At 36.1% G+C, this 17893-nt stretch overlaps 1 protein-coding gene across 4 annotated transcripts in view; it reads right to left on the bottom strand.

Moving 5' to 3' along the window:
• Window positions 1-17893, bottom strand: part of TBC1D5 (TBC1 domain family member 5) — a 294686-nt gene that overhangs the window by 181558 nt on the left and 95235 nt on the right. Inside the window, exon 3 of one of the 4 annotated variants that reach the window (XM_042817093.1) lies at window positions 17651-17748. The exons of the other annotated variants lie outside the window; for them this stretch is intronic. The gene's annotated coding sequence lies outside the window, so the exon portion shown is untranslated. The remainder of the gene's footprint in view (window positions 1-17650; window positions 17749-17893) is intronic. 4 annotated transcript variants of the gene reach the window in all.

Here is a 17893-nt window from a genome sequence, read left to right as displayed (position 1 = left end):
GATTCAGGAAGAAATAGGGTAAATAAAGCAGAGAGGATTGAAAACCTTATGCACTGTTTACCACTGTACACAATAAACATATCCCCCCCTACCAATCTTGTCAACAACACTCTAACACTATGAACATTCGACATTTACTGCTTCTCTCCAGCTCTGAAAATGACGACAAAGTACAAAAAGTATCAACCATGTTAAGTTCCCAGTGCTACAGTTCAGTAGGTGGTACTATGTATCTCAAAAAAGGAAATAAAAAGAGGAGGAGGAGAGGGAGAGGAAGAGGGAGTGCGAGGCCAATCTTTTTAGCACAGCTGAAGTCTGTTTACTAACAACAGTAATATGGGGAATAAACAAGAGGAGCTGATAATCCTTACATGTGATCAAAATTATAACTGAATTGGCATAACAAGTAAGATTTAATGAAATAAATCATTACTAGAATAATAATAAAGAGCAGAATTATTTACTCTGAAAGAATATACCAGTCAAATGAGTGAGAGCAGTCCCTTGTAAACAGACATCTACATTTACTTGGAAGTTAGAATACAGGAGAAGGTTGAAAATAGGGGTAATAAAAGAAGGAAAACTGTAACACTACAGAAGACATAATGGAAATGGAAACTGGCTGGACAATGGCTTGGATAATCTGACGAAAGAGAACTTTAATTTCACTTGTTTATACTTTGAGAAAGGAGCTGGAAAAAGCAGAAGAGTAGGTCACTGGATTAAAATGAACTGGACTCTAAGCCACAAGTAGAAATTAACTCAGAAAGATGAAAATTTCTAGTAGAAGTGATCTTAGAAGGACAAAGTTTATGAATCTTAGGAAAGGAAAAAGGTGAAAAACATGGTAATGAGGAACAAGATTTCAACAAAACAAGTTTTTTTTTTTTTTTTTTTTTTGTTTGTTTGTTTGTTTGTTTGTTTTTTTAAAGAAACAAAGCCAAGTGATGACAGGAACTCAGGAAACTTGGCCAACTCTTTATGAGAGCTCTCTTATATTATATGTAGTGTATCCCAATGCACAGGAAGACAGAAGATAGAATTACATGAATTTAGCTAAACCACAAATGACCCAAAACTCGAGCAGAATGTACTCAAAGATCAAATAATGCAGGTTGTGTATATTGAAGCACAAAGTCATGTGGTCAAATCAGAAAGAAAATGAATAAGGAACACAAGGAACAAGAAATAAACATTCTTCATTTATCATGTAAATATACACATATACACAAGCTAGTTGGAAGAAGAAAATAACGGAAAGATTTGATCTCTTATTTGAAGGAAAGGGAGATTTATCCAAGATGGAAAGGCAGGTGAAGTGTTCTATGCTTTACTCTTTGCCAAATGATTCCATTGCAAATCAGATTACCGACACAGCATCATTTAAAATATATATGGGTTAGCTCAAAGAAAGATTAGAGACAAGATAAATTAGTTCTTTTCAAATAATCAGATACAATTCAGCTTAAAGTAATTTCATACAGTAGCTTTGACTAAATGAATACTGCCCTCAAAATGTGTACTTTAACTGACCATTGGTGCTACTTTCTTCCTACAGGCAGAAGTACCTGCATAGAAACAGGACAGTTGACTCTACTGAGTCAAAGCCATCTTATTGCAAGATTAACCAGAATTTTACCAGAAGTAAAGAAGGCCTTGCACTTAACACAAAGAAAGTTATTCTTTGATTAAAAGGATATGAACAAGTGGATTACAATTTGAAGGTGAATCAACAATATCATATTACTTTAAAAAAAAAAAAGATAAAAACAAGATGTAGCTTTATTTACAGGTATATGAAGTAAATCTCCCATCATATGATGCCAGTAAGATCTAAGCTGCAGTAAAGTATCCATCTTTATATGGACAGCCTATGAGGGTTGACATCTAGCTGGTGTAGATAGAAAGGAACAACAAGACTAGTAGGAATCTAGAAAACACAGCCTATGGCATGACTGAAAAATCAAAATGTTGTTCATTAGTGGAAGAAAGACTGAAATGAAGGACAAGGAATACACGAGATTTCAGATCTTTACATTACTTAACTGTGAAGCTACTACCTCCTCTTACAGTAATCCAGAAGTGCTAAAAGCCCTATTCATATTAAAATGTATCATACCAAATTGGAAACCCATTAAACCAAGCAATCTGCTTGTTTATTCTATTACAGAATACATTTTATTTACCTGGTTACAAAACATTTCAATGTAACTGAAATTAAAGTACTGTCCTTCCAAACACAGTTAAGACATTAAAGTAGTTTACTGTTGTTTATAGTATGGAAATGACTGCTTTTAACTATTTAAGAGTTTTACTTTCAGAAATACACAGGCACCATGCTATGCTACATACTTTATGTTTTAGTAATACGTATGTAACCCAAAAGGCCAAAAAACGTCAAGGCTGAAAGAAATCATCAAAACAGTGAGCCGTAAAAAATGGCAGCTTAGCCTGCAGCCTTACCCGAAATGATAGTAACTAGCTTAGACACTAAAAGTGTATTCAATGAAGTAAGTTTCTAGGATATCACAGCTTTAGAGTACTAAGCAATTAATCCAGGATTCAGCCTTTTATTCTTTCACTATTTTTAGAAAACAGTTTTCTACAGGGGCTGACAATTTTTATAGAAACACCAGCATGTTCATGCACGCACAGAGGCATTTACATCAAATATTTCTCTTCTAGATATGCAGATACTAAAGCAGCGTGGCCTCACACTGAGGTACAGAGAAAGTTAGTGTAAGCTCCACTAGCTAAGGAAAAAGGACAAAATTTCATAGCCACTTTCAAAGGAGCAAAAAGAGACAGAATTCACTTTGTATCTTACAACAAAGTTAGTAATGTGAAGAAGCATGAGCCACGTTCATGTACACAATTCAGTCTCTGTGATTGAATGCAAATGGGCACAGCTGCAGAGGAAAACTGGGTGGAAATGGAAAGCCAAGACGAGGTGCTGACATCTAATTCAGTTCACACAGCAATCCCTAAGTAAAGCAGAGCAGAATAAAAGACTTGAAAAGCAAATAACCCCTATGACTTGGAAACACAAGGTACAGATGAACCGTGATAACCATGCTGGCAGTTGACTGCATGAAAGCACTATACCACGGTATCACTCCTGCTGTTTTTCTTGTTTTAGTAAGAATGTACTACTGCATTCCATGTTACTAAGATGGTGACAAGGAATGTTTTTCTTCCTTTTTCAGACAGAGAACTTTGGTGCAGCATTTCTTCTGTTTCTGGTGTTCAGTAACTCAAAACTAACTCCTGTCAGGGGTAGTATTGTTATGAATAGCAGAAAACTACAGTGCAATACCCTTCCTTCTTTAAATTCTTGATCTCTTAACACAGCGTTATCAGTTACAAGTCATTTTCCTATCCCCTCCCTATCTTTTACACTCCATTCAAACTTCTGAGCAGTTGGATATGTTCTATGCTTTTCTGTAGCTGTACATCAAGCTGTCAAGGGAACAAGTGGTACTGCCGAAGTCTTCAGGCACAGAGAAGCAAGGCAGACACGGTTGCTGTAGTACATTATAGAAATCATGCTGTTGTTTGGAGGCATTTATTCCCCCTAAAATATTTTCTGTGTAGTCTTTGCTCGTTGCCAGAGCACATAAAACACATGCGCAGAAGTCACCAGTACAAGCAGCATGGTGCACTGAACACACGTTGGCAGCAGCGCCTCAAAACCTGAATCAGCACCAAGTCTTGAGCACCAAGTAGGAAAACAGTCTTTGCAAGTTTGTAAGAAACAAAAGTCTGGATCTACAAAGAAATATTTAATTCTGCAGAATGTTAGAAATATACCCTACAATTCAGGGCACCAAATAAGCATGTTTAATATAAACTAATTCAGAAATAAAGTCCAGAGGGGACAGTATTAATAAAACCAAGGCGCAGTTTATTAGTTAAAGGGCTTTTTGGTTTGGCAGTAAATTTGTTTCATCAGAAACAGCTGCCACCATCAAGTTCTATTCTCTTTACACTAAATCCCAGGGCTACTTTGCCTTAGAAGGGGGTCAAGCACACACCACACAGTAAGAAGCAGAAGCCTTACTTCACACAACACTTTTTGCCAACACCTCAGTATCAGGATGAGACCTTAGACAAGATCACAGGTATTAGGAAGCCAAGAGTTGCCTTGAGAATTGTGTATGTTCTGCCTTGGGGAAGCAGAGCAAAATTACAGATAGGATTTTTCAAAGTTTCTCGATTTTTAATAAGTGATACAATAGACTGATGACTCCTAAACATGCTAAGCTCAGTTGAGAGGTCTCTCTAATTCACCACCCACTATGACATGACTGAATCTCCCTGTGTTGTCTGAATATCATTACAAGCCAAAAACGAAATGGAATTCCCAAGAAACTGCAATCAGATTTGCAGAATTGTACTGGAATAACAGCTGTCATTATGCTTTACAGAAAGCTTGCATCACCTTTGAGGCTAAGCTTTTAAGCCAATTTTATTAAAAGAATATAACAGATGTAAACAAGATATGGTTAGATGCCTCCTTGATTAAATTTTTCTATTTGTTTTTAGAAAGCCTTTGCAGATAATCATCTAACACAAGGACAAGAAAACTATGACTTTTTAATAATATTTAATGTATAAATTATAAACAGTGATAGCCATTAACACTGACAGTCCTCCTGGAGAAAAGAGTTGCTTTCACATAATTTCCAGTTCTTTTGGTTTTGGGTTTGTTTGTTTCATTTTTCGGTCTTCTGACAAATCTTAACTTCTTTACCTCCAAATGTAAGAAATGTCAACTAACAACAAATTTCTTTCACATTTTTTTTATCCTACTGCAGACTCTCATACTTAAATTTGGTCACATGAAACTGGTCACAGCAAAAATCTAGGAGGATGTACTTTTTGCTACAGGGTTGCATTTCTATCAATAGCTTAGATGCAGATGTGATGTAACAGAGGCCGGGCTATGAATCACTTAGACAAATAAAGAGAGTGAAATCAGAATTTTGAACAGGATCCAGAAGGAAAGAAAACAAGCATGCAGAGAATACAGGTGTGAGCAATTCTCACTTGACTCTTTTACTTAATAGCAAGGCTGTGCATCCTAAAGCAGCTAAATGTTGGTCTGTTGTGTAGGTAGATTGCTCCGAAAGTAATGCCTCCTATTTATTTCCATGGACAATACAACAGATACAAAGAGCAAAATAACACTATTTGACAGAGCAAATTCTCAGCTACACACAACACTATTTTTCAACATAGTCACCACCATAAGCCAATATGCGTGGATGAGCTGATTGAGACACTATTTTGCAGTGTGATAGCTGTGCCTGCTTATATGCAACACAGGTTTTCATGTCGCTGTTGCCACTTCTGAAACACACCATCCACTGCCTCACTGTACTCACATCCACTGTCTGGTCTCCAAAAATGTTCAGCAGGCGTCAATGAATGTTAACGGGTGCCATTTTTTTCCACATGGAGGAATTCAGTGACACACTTTTGCTTCATCCACATTCCCATGACAGCCGCCATTTTGCCAGAGTGCTCCTCAGCTGCTACCTGCCATCTGGCAACCACATGTAATGGAATATTGGTGTGAAGGTTCAACTTCTACTGCCATACCACCAACATCCACCTCTGACATTGTAGACCAAACTAATAAATCAGGAGTCATTACTTTCAGAGCAGCCCTTGTACTACTCATCTTTTTTTTTCTCCTAAGATACAGTAGAATGTGCCCTTAGCTTCCTAATGGAAAGGAAGGAAAAAGCAGACCAACAAATCTGTCATAAAAGGAGAGATGACAGATTGCCTAGCTGAGATGAGTATTCTCTGTCAAAAAAATCCAGCAATTCCACATTTTTCCAGGAAGGCTTGAAGCTCTCAGATTTCTCAGGAAGAACCATAGAACTGGAGTTGGAAAAGACTCATAAGGATCATTGAGTCCAACTCCTGCCTCCACACAGGATCACACAAAAATTGCTCCTCCATATAGTTGTTCTTGGGAAGTCCTAGTTCTTTGCTGCGAAAGAAAATCATAAATTCCTTTCAGTTTTAGCAGCCACGTTTATAAGTGCAGCACTGGATACAAGAACACTAGGCAACTTTAACAGTACTTGCCATTTTTTGACTTTGAATTTTTGCCAGAGTTTCATCAGAAATAAGAGCCACAGCATAAAATGTAACTGAGGGCAAATAATACAGAAAGATAGACTAGTACTCCCTCACTGTGCCACTCCACCTCATCTTTTTCTCCCCACAGAAGTCAATGTAAGACTCTCCTTACCCATTCAAATATGTAAACAATACAATATTCTCAACAGTTTTCTAAAAAATGCCACATACAAAGCTACAAAGTTAGCCTTCCAAGAAGTATTATTGACTTGCCTCCTTTAAATTCAACATTGCCTTTGTGTTTGGTAAAGCTCTTAATAAGGAAAGAGAAGGAATGATTTAGGTTATTAATTCATTTATTTTAGTCCAACAGGAATGGTCAGGAGAGACGTGCAGAAAAGAATAAAGATTTTGGTTCTGGTTGGTTCATTCTTTTGCCATTGAAATACTATGTATTTGCCAAACTCCTTGGTTCAAACACAAAATACATCAGTGAACACTCATTTTATCAATGGTCTCGAAGACACCATGAGAAAGAATTACACTGGTTTACATCTCCAGGTAGTCCTTGTGCAAAGTGATACGGAAATACTTCTGAGATTTTAGTACGGTAATTATTTAACTTAAGACCAGTTTTCCTAATTAAAGGCATGCAGTCTGTCATTTCTGTCTCACAACTTACACCCATATGACACTTCTGTACAACTTAAAATCAATTTAATCATTCTGATTCTATTTATATTTAGCTAGTCCCTCCTGAAAGAGCCCAGAACTCTAGCCTAACCTAGGGCCTTTGTATGCCATATGTATATGCAATCTATTACATCAATCAAAACAGCTCACAGTTCAGATGATGTATACACAAATAAATGTACTTTACCTAGAGGTCAAAATAATTTCTGTAAGAGCATAGTATATTTTCTTGTTTTTAGCTACCTCCCACAGCCATAAAGTATAAAAATTTAACAAGCTGTAAAACAACAAATTGAACACCATAGATCGAGTTTCTTTAGTGTCATGCAAGGAACGCTATAATTATAATCAAGAATACTCTTCAACTTATAACTCTGTTTTTACTCTTTATTCCTTCTATATTGAGGCTCTTGGTGGCTTATGCCAGCTTTATTACAAAATATGATTATGAGAAGGAAAGGTGAAAAATATAATAAATTCAGCTACTCTGAGATCACATATGTACGAACTAAGTTGTCAATTTTGGCTTTCTAAGATAGAAATAAGAAAAAAGATGTAGACACTATCTCAGCTTTTGCAAGCACATAAGATAGTCTGGGAATCACCAAGTGGATAAATTAGAATTTCACTACCATGAAGTCTGAATTGTTTCTTAACAAGATATGAATCAGCGTTGTTCTGATTTGACAGAACTATGAGACTTTCAAAAATTGTACTTTCAGTACGTTAAGTACAACAGTTAAGAAATTTCAAAAATGTTTTAGAAATGCTCAGAAATAAGGTTGTTTGAAATGTATATAAATCACTACATTAGTCTCACAAAGAGAAAGCTGGAACAAAAATGTACTGAAAAAGGCAGGAATACTTGTCTACATAAAGTAGGGAAAAAGAAGTTACTGAAAAATCAGTCTTTCACTGTAGTGCTTATATCTGGACCAAAAAAAAAAATATTTCTACCTTTCATATATATTGGACAATATTAAGCATATGAGCACAAAAACTTAAAAAAGCTCTGTAATTTACTCTTCTTCAAACTCAACAAAATAAACATTGCTGAAATAAAAAGCAAACAAATACATGATATAAATGACTATTCGATTGACTGTAATTTCACTGTGGTAAAAATAGTTTGTGAACTTGTTATGAAAGACTATAGACCAAATTCTGTCCTCCTCAAAACTCCCATTGATTTTATTAGGATAGGCAGGCAGTCTCAGTGCTCTAATGTAAATGTACAATTCACAAAAAGTTTTCACCTTGAGACTTTGTTTGCTCATCTGATTCAACTATGTAATTATTTTCATTCTGTTTATTAGGCAATAAGCAGAATTACTTTCAAGAACTCTTCTGCACTGTAGCTTTATGCGTATTTCTGGTAAGGATATGGTAATGCAATTTAAATATACTATATGTTCCTGTGACTTTTTTTGGTATTCTATTAGAATTATAACACAGTTCGGGTTGGAAGGGCCCTTAAAGCAATAATAGTTTAATCCCCTGCCATGGGCAGGGCTGCCACCCACCAGCTCAGGCTGCCCAGGGCCCCATCCAACCTGGCTTTGAAATCTTCCAAGGATGGAGCATCCACAGATTCTCTGGGCAGCCTGTGCCAGTGCCTCACCACCCTCTGAGTAAATAATTTCTTCCTACTGTCTAATCTAACTCTACCTTTTTTATCTGTGTAGAACATTCCCTGATAAAGAATTCCTTTCCAGCTTTCCTATAAACCCCTTTTAGGCCCTGAACAGTCACAATGAGATCTCCCCAAAGCATTCTCTTCTCCAGACTGAACAAGCCCATACTACTCAGCCCATCTTCATAGGAGAGGTGCTCCAGCCCTCTGTTTATACTTGTGGGCCCCTGGATTCCTAGAAAAAGACAGTTCTGCACTTATCCACCTTATCTTCATCTCTGAAAAATAATACATTCCAGATGCTGTGTAATGATTTTATAAATAAACATGCTAAAATATATAAAAGGCCTTCACAAAGCAGCACTGAGGAATGTTAATTTTACAAAAAGGGAATCCATATATGTGATATTTCAAACAATGCTAGTCTTAATTTTCTTCAGCATACAGATGTATGCAATGTAGAAGCAAAGTCTTAGCTCCCTTTACAAGCAAACAGAATTTGAGTTTTTGTCTAAATGTCAGCCTTTACTATTATAAAATTATACAGAATAAGGTGGAAACAGGGCTGATAGCACATATAAACACGACCATGTATTAGGCTGCATTTAATTACCAGTTCAAACAACAACCTGATCTAACCTTTGACAAGTAAAATAAATGTTCTGAATAATTTAACCAAAGCAAACATTTGCTGTTAAATGCTGGCTAATTATAGTAAGAGATGTACTGAGAGGAGGAAAAAAACCAAAAGAGATGGTAATTTATACAATTCTCCTGCAATTGCTACAGCTATTCCTTGAAACCTTTGAATATTTGCTATACAGGACAAGTACTAAGTATGTACTCTGGGAAACATTTGTTTAAAAGAAGAAGCACTGTATTAGAATAGCTAGTACTAATTCATAAGCATCAAAGAAATAGTCCAAACACAGAAAGTAAGGTAATATAAATTTCAAGAATATCCACCTTTTTCTACTGATGGCTTTCTGATACGAAATGTCTCAGTTTGTAATGCCTTGTATTGCACTGCGAGATAAGAAAGGCTAGAAGGAGGATTGGGTTTTTCAAGAGTGTTAGTGCAAAATCACAAAGTCTCACAATAGAATAGAGGAATACAACTGAGTCGTGTCTGCTGCACTTCCGAAAACAGGAGTAATAGGTTCTTTTATTCTTTTGTTACAAGAATGCTAGATCAACAGTTAAATGATGTAAATAACACAGAGAGATTCTTAAAAATCATCTTCCCACAAAACAATACAGTGATTAAATAAGTTCATCACTATTAGTTTTTCAGATACGCTATCTATAACTAGATATCTATAACTATCTATATGAAATATTGAGCTTTCAAACAAAGCTAATGATCTCAGAAAAATAAATATATATGACAAGGACAAATACTTAAAGTCAGCATGCTTCCCATATCAGAAGAGCAATAACTGTAAAACTGAAACCCTTAGCAAAAAGCTGTTTTTTTTTTTTCTTTTTTTTTCTGCAGCATATATGATTTCCACTTGTAGACTATTTTTGAAGAATTGAATGGTTTTTGCTATCTTTGGGCTAAGAGTTTCACTTATTAATGCAATGAAGAGTTAGGAGCAGCATCAGCTCTCTCCGCTTGTAGAATAACTATGGTTCAGAAAAATCAGAAGACCATGAAAATTTCACAGACAAGCAATGTATGGTAACAAAAGAAGCCTATAAATCCCTAATCTTGAATATATATTAATATTTGAAGGCTTTATACAATCATCAAAGTACAAAGTGAAAGCCATTAAAAATATTAAAACTGACTGTAAGTATGCTCCTCTCTTTTCCCAAAAGTAATTTGTGTGCAGATAAGTTCTGGCCACAAGTTTCCAAGACAAACATGTTATCTTTAAGTTACCTTTTATATTTTCATAAATATTTAAACTCTCCCTGAAATTTTAAATATGTTTATAGAGACAAGACTGCTAACACTCTTAGTCCTTTATAATGAAAAAATATGAATTAAACTATTTCTTGCACACTGTAGGAGAAACAATTTCTAAAAGAAAAAGACATAGTAAATTCACAAAAACATTACAATAGATTGCTTACTTGAGAATGAGGCAGGTGGGTTCAAGAAGCTGAACTGGATTTTCTAACGTAGTGTAAATTCAGTATTGGAAAATTGAGTTTGAAGGTCATTACTGCTCTTGCTCCATAGCTCAAGATAAAGTATTTAAGTTAACAAAGTAGTAAAGAATTCGACAAGATCCATACCTAAAACTATGGAGGAATTCAAGTTAAAAAAAAAAACTTTTACACTGTATCTACTACTTTTTACCAATAGGACAGTAAAATGTGCTGTTTTTGATTATGCTGAGGTGTCCTTAAAAACATATTCAGCTGTATTCAGACAGGAAGGAGGGAAATCTTAGGTCATCAATGGTAAACGGAATGAATCAACTCTTTCCAGCTATTATCCTGCACATAAAACTGGAATGGGTCTCTAAAGTTGTTATGCTTTTTGTATTCTGCACCTGAAACGTTTTTCAGGTTCTGTGAACTAATTTTAACTAATAGGAGATACGTTTCTCTCCGGTGAACTAAAAGATCTCAAGAAATAAGACGGCTACTCAGTTCTGTAATATTAACTTCTCCAAGAGCCTCATATTTTATACAAACAATAAAACAAACAAAACTAGCCCAAGTTGTGAGTGCTGGAGCGAAGACCACGTCTTAATGGGGAAGGGTAGGAGCCACACTTCCAAGTATTCTGCACTTTAAGCACAACATTACATATCTAAACAAGAAATTAACTCAATATTTAATAATTAAATATTTTGATCTGACAGTAACATTGAAGGAAACCAGTGTTTATCAGATAAATCATAAGAGTGAATCACCACATTAACCAAAATCCAAAACTGAACGCTAGCATACTAAAAATAATATCGTGATCATAAACTCCAGGAATATTTACTGTTCCTGGATAACATCTTACATAACAATCTGATATAGCAGGTGGTGTACCCTGAAGAGTGATTATAACCACATAATTTACGTACATATGTACAGATACTTAGGCGTAAACCAGCTAGTATCTTTGCCCAGTTGGCCCACCTGGTGGACAATTTATCTGAGTCCCACGGGTATCTCCATCCAGACCACAAAGAAGACAAATATGATGATGTTGAAATAAGCCAAGATTTTTTCCTGATTTTAAGTATCAAATTTTATCATTATCAATATTAAAACCTACAGTTAGATTCACCTTATTGTGTAACAGTTTACAGAGAAATCAGAACTAACAAGAGAATAAAACGGAATGTATAAAATTAACAGATTTCACAGCAGAATTATACTATTGTGGTAAGTTCCTTTTAACTAATCCAATACTTCACCCTGGTCAGTCTGTTATCATAACAAACAACTAATTTTGTCTGTACTGAATGTTTACTGCATATATCAGTTTTGCAAGCACTTGTAAGGTCTTCCTGAAGAGAATTCACTTTTTTTGTTGAATGGCTTTGTGACATGGGTTAGCCTCCACAAGAGAACTAAACTAAGAATAATTAATTCATTTTGCAATGGCTGCTCTGAAAATAATGTCTCTTATTTCACTGTGTCAGCTGACGATGTCAGAGATGGATGTTGGTGGGATGTCAGTAGAAATTGAACCTTCGCACCTATTTCCCTTTACAAGTTGTTGTCATATGCAGACAGCAGCTGAGGAACAGTCTGGCAAAATGATGCCTGACATGGGAATGTGGATGAAGAAAACATGTGTCACTGAATTCCTCCATGTGGAAAACAATGGCACCCACTGACACCACTGACGCTTGCTGAATATTTTTGGAGACCAAACACTGGATGGTGCACAGTGAGGATATGGGTGGAGTTTTAGAAGTGGCAACGAGTCATGTCCAGCTACAGCAAAAGCAAACTCTTGTCCATCACTGGTGAAAATGCATAGCTAATGGTGGTGTCTATATTGAAAAGTAGTTTTTGGAGGTGAGAATACGCTCTGCTAAATAGTTTTATAGTGCTCTTTGTATCTGTTACAGTTTTCATGGAAATAAATAGGAAGCATTACTTTTGGAGTGACCTACAGATATAACTGGTTAGATTTAAATGAGAAATGAAAGGCCAGTTCCAACAGAGTGCAGTGATCAGCCAATGTTGTTTTCTATATAATTTACTGGTTGAGTTTAATAATTACAGCGTTGCCTTGATAATCTGTAGCTACAGAGTACTGGAACGAGAAGATGAGAAAATACTTCTCACATTAATAGGAGAATTGATTTTTTTTTTCTTTTAATTTAAATGCAGACCCACATAAACTGCAAGCAGAGTATTTACAACGTACATCTAAGAACACTGACACTGGTTTAAACTAAAATTAATTTATATCACTCAAATCCGGAAAAACATAATTTCAAGCCTTGATCTTATTAGGATACTTAATGTAATCTTATTAGAATGTGAGCTTCTATATATCAAAGTGTTTTATACATTGCAAATATATTTTAAAGAGCTCCAGTAAACATTACTGAACAATTCACTACTGATCTCCAAGCCTAGTTTCACAAGGGGTGATTACTGGGTCTACAATTAACACAGTAGGAGTGGCAATCCCTTCACGTTGGCTGTACTCTTGCTGCTCTCCAGAACCAAGTCATATGGCCATTACTTAAATTTCCAGGACTTTCTCATCTCTTAGCTGCCCAAGGTTTGCACAGAACAGCATGTTTTCCAAAATGACAGAGTACCTACAGATTCAGCGGAAGCAAATACGGATCATACATGCTTAAAATTTCAGAGAATCAGGCCTGGTGCCATATACAAGGAAAATGCTGCCAGAAATGTCACTCAGAATCCACGCCTGCCACTCTACAGAGTTTCATATACGCTTAATGATGGCTAGCAAGTACAGTGAGCAGATCTAGCTAAAGAAAAACAACAGAAAGCCAGGCAGCCGGAAAGCAATGAGCACTGTGCCTGCACTTCTACCCCACTGGCAGAGGAAAAGTAAAATGGTGAGGAAACTGGCAAGACTGATGCAAAAATGTAAATGTTTCTAAGCACGATAGAAGTCCTTAAGAGATTTTTAATCTCATTTGAAACAGTTTCAATACTCCAACATTAAAGTATGCACATATATATTAATGAAGCAGACATGTTAATCCCCCCGATGTCGATGTCTATGAAGCATCTTAGCTCTTACTTCCTTCTCCCTCAGTCATGTGTAAGTAATGTGCTGTGGCAACATATGAATACTTTATAGCTCCGGCAACGAATGAATGAATGAACAGTGACCTAAACTCGAGCAGCAATTAAGGTTTCCATTTCTTTACCCATCAGCTATTGCATATACTCACAGCAAACAAGTGTGTTTTTCTGACATGCACACTTGTCTGTTAATAAGTTAAAGGACTATTTCAGTCAAGAGCCTTTCTGTTTTTCCCCTACACGCTTCGTTTCTTGCTACATGCATTGGAGTTTTCCTCTGATAGAGATGCTGATGACAAGCCAACAAAATGGAGGTGATAGCTGCCAGGGATTAAGGTAAAGAATACTGCAGTACTTTGGAGCAGCACAAACTGCAGTTGTTTCCTTACACAGGCTTTCTCAAAGTGCACTGAGAGCTTTCAGCTAGCGCTTCCAATTGATTGGAGTGCAGCACTATATATTCCTTGCAGGACTTTCACAGACTACAAGCATCAGTAGTCAGAAGAACTCCAACATTTCAAAGTGCAATAAGAATGCAATTATTAAGGTTTGTTATGTTTTGGTTTTGTGGGTGTTTTTTTTTTTGTTTTTTTTTTTTGTTTTTCTCTTTTTTGTTTTTGTTTTTCCTTTGTAGGGCATGAAGAGAAAAAAAAATGCAAGGAGCTGCAGTCGTTCCTTTTCATCAGCTTAGTTCAAAGTAATTTTACTAATAATGCATTGCACATTATCAATACAGTATGTGTGCAGACACGATTACATTCAAACTCTAAAACCAAATTTCAGCTGCAGAATCTTACAAGAATCTGTGAGAGAAACCACTGGCTTTTCAGGGACCAGCAGATACTATTTTGCTTAACAGTACTTAGGAAAAACATTTTTCCAACTGTAAACAGACAAAATGTTACCTGTCAATGGAAACTACAGAAATCAATTTCTCAATTCTTTCTTCTCATTTTAAAAATTGATCTCGTTTTCTCAGTTAACTATAATATATGTTTCAAAACTCTCAACCGCTGTTTATCTAGCATGAAATAATCTCTGCAAAAATACAGACCAGACCAAAGAAAAGAAACAGATCCTGATAGCTGTTAGTACATTCAACGAGCATTATACTAACACATTTGTCTTTGTAGAAAGAAGAGAAAAACAGAAGGAAAGCTATCTGCTTTTGAGATAAGCAGATTTTTTTTTTTTTTCTCTTCTAGATATAGCAGTATAATTTTGTTCTACTCTTTTTAAATCAAATAATCAATATGGATAATTGGTCAAGGAAAGTAAGAGTCTACTGAATTGCAAAGTGGATGACTGATTCCTTTATTCTGGAAGGTAGCATCTTGTTGCCTTGATTATTTAAGCCAAAATTTGTAGGGAGTATGAATTCAACAACAACTAATGCTTAACTCTTTACATTCCATGAAATTTGAATGTTACTAAAGTCGACAATCTTCATCACTGAGATTTGCTCTGCTTCCTCCAGCCTCGGTTCTGAATCCATGATATGTATTTTGTATGCATAAATTTAAAGAACACACGTTGTTACACATACTTGCTTTCTGTAGTATGGCTTTTCAAACCTCCCAGCATTTCACCCATCAAAAGGGTAAAATGCAAGTTATATTTTAAAATGTGGATAACTGAGAAAAAAAAAAAAAGACGTGATTGCAGACAAAAGGCAAGCTGATTGGATTGACTACAGCAGAACAATTTGGAAACTGAAGATTCAGCTGGTCCCTCAGAAGGCCCTGCTGCCACTTTCTTTGCACCGCGTGAGAGAATTGTATGTATGTGAGAAGGAGAGCAAATCTGGCAAAACAGTAGAACGAAATAGTGAGTTAATCATGAGTCATAATTGATAGACTCCTTCAACTGTGCATAATGCCCTCCAAGATGCACATGGCCATGCTAGAGTTGCTCTGCAGCTCCACTTCCTGGATGCTCCAAATCCTGATGAAGATTTATGAGGCATTAAGGTCACTTCAGACTCCCTTCCTTTCTTTTTTCTTCACCTAAGTAGTAGGAATTTCGCATCCTTTTTTCTCCCCCCCCACCCCTTGAAAATTCTCTAGCTAGAATTTAAAAATCATGAAACATTATAGAAAAGTCAACACTTAAATCTTAGCATTCATAACTAATGATGTATTTTCGTTCTTTTTCATTTTGGACTTCCTTGTATGCATTAACAGATCACATTTCAACCTTGTCAGAGCTGAGAGTTTGAATGGACAGTGGAGGAGGAAACAGAATTGAAATGGTTCTTACACAGATAAGCCAACGTAACTCTATGCCCATTTTGGACATTAACTGGTATTATTGCTGTATTAAGAAAGCAGTTTTTCAAGGGTCACGTGCACTAAGTTCAGTATGTACTACAAAGCTATCAACATACTACAGAATATACTTTGTGTAATTATCTGTAATTAATATTATCAGTTCTATTAGGTCCCAGTGAAAACATCTTATTAGTTCTACAATTAAATGATTCAGAAACCATCCAACACTATTTTTGCCTTTTAACAGTTCCAATCAGTAGCAGATCTAGGTGTAATCAACAGCAGCAGGGGGCTTTAGGAAGCAAAACAAAACAAAAACAGTAGGGATCTTTAGTACTTTACAGTAATTGATACAAGGAGATGTTATATGTTACTGCAAGTTAGCCCAAGATATGGAAAAGCTACGTAAAAATTCCCTGTTATCTACAATTACTGTTTCAATATAGCAGGAACAATACAATAAGCTTTTAAGAAATGGAATAACTGAAGTTTTACTGAATTCCTCACTGACCTAGAAGATTTCCTTTATCTCTTTTTGCCCTCCCCACTTTACATTTTCTCTAACAAGATCAATATTTTGGTTACCGTATCTTCAGAATCCATAGATGTCACCCCTTAAATTTGTGAGTGGGCTGCACAAGTGATATAAAGTCCCTCTTCTGTAGGAGTTGAGCACATGGTCTGAACAGCACTTTTAGCCCCTGCAATGCACGGTAGCAAAACTATGTTTCCCATATGTTAGTGCTGACAGGCTGACTGATAAAATTTCAACTCAAAGAAACTTACATACAAGTTATTTTTATGCTTTTTAATCCTTTTTCTCTATTAACAGAGTCCCAGATATAAGAAAGGAATACATTAAAGAGAAATTGATAAGTGATGCAGTAATTTATGCACCCTTTGAGTGCTAGGACATCTACATAAAACGAGGCCACTGCCTTTTTGATGACAAGGATCTTGGGATAGTTCCAAATTCTAAGTATTTAAATCCTAAGCTTTTAATTTCCCACTGATTTTAACATAAGTGTAAGGAGATAAGCACGTAAGTATCTCTTTGGATCTACTCTTGTTACCAAGTTTGGAAAAAAATCTTATCTAGCTACAGAGCACTCAAAGAAGAGCTGGTGAGCATGTCATAGTGAAAGATCTTGTCACATACGTAGCATTCCCAACCTTGCTAAGCTGCAAGTTTGCACAAAAAGAGCAGTCACTCTTTGGGACTGAGGCATAGCCAGAGCCACAGAGATCATGCACTCACACCAGCCGATTCTGCAGGAACAGAGAATGTAAAATGCAATTCGTGAGCATCGTCCTGGTGCTCAAGTGAAGACACACATTAGGCAAAATATGTTACCAATGAATCACACCGTGATCACCAAATGAGTCCCAGAAAGTCTTACCCCTGCTTGAGCCATCTCAAGTAGCATTTTAAAGTGTAAAATTTTGAAATTACAAAAAACATATCCAATTAATTACTTACTGCACGGACAATTTTATTCTTTTTGTTATGGTGTAAGACAAACCTACTGCTTAGGCATGAATCTAAACGAGAAATATAAGAGCAGAACATGCTGGAATCAAGGGAAAAAGCATTAAGCGAATGCATCTTCTTATTTTTACAAGAGTACAGCAATTCATATCTAAAAGCTGCCAACAGTGGATAAAACATATCAGTTATTTCACATCTGTCTCCAGAAGAGGACATTTTACCAAGGATGGTATGCATGAACCAGTGGGAAAGTAAGATGCAGTCACATACCACAATAAACTCCAGAACCAGAATGCAGTTTTCTGACAGTGGCAGGTGAAAGGTGCAGCAGTTTTAGAGGTAAAGAGGGGGATGTTTCATTAAAGCAGCTGAAAAAGAAGAACGAACTGTCAGGAAGCAGGAATACCACCATGTTAGAATGGCATAACATATTACTATGGCAGCTAATCTGTGATGAGGTCAGGCGAGCCAGGGCACGTACGAGGTAAAATCTCTTATTTAGTGGGTACTCTC

Source organism: Centrocercus urophasianus, unplaced genomic scaffold (assembly GCF_019232065.1).
Source record: "Centrocercus urophasianus isolate 14NV4802_14NV808 unplaced genomic scaffold, USGS_Curo_1.0 seq_16, whole genome shotgun sequence".
In the NCBI taxonomy this organism is placed as follows: domain Eukaryota; kingdom Metazoa; phylum Chordata; class Aves; order Galliformes; family Phasianidae; genus Centrocercus; species Centrocercus urophasianus.
The sequence above is the reverse complement of the archived record's forward strand: the minus strand, read 5'-3'. Positions and strand labels throughout refer to the sequence as shown.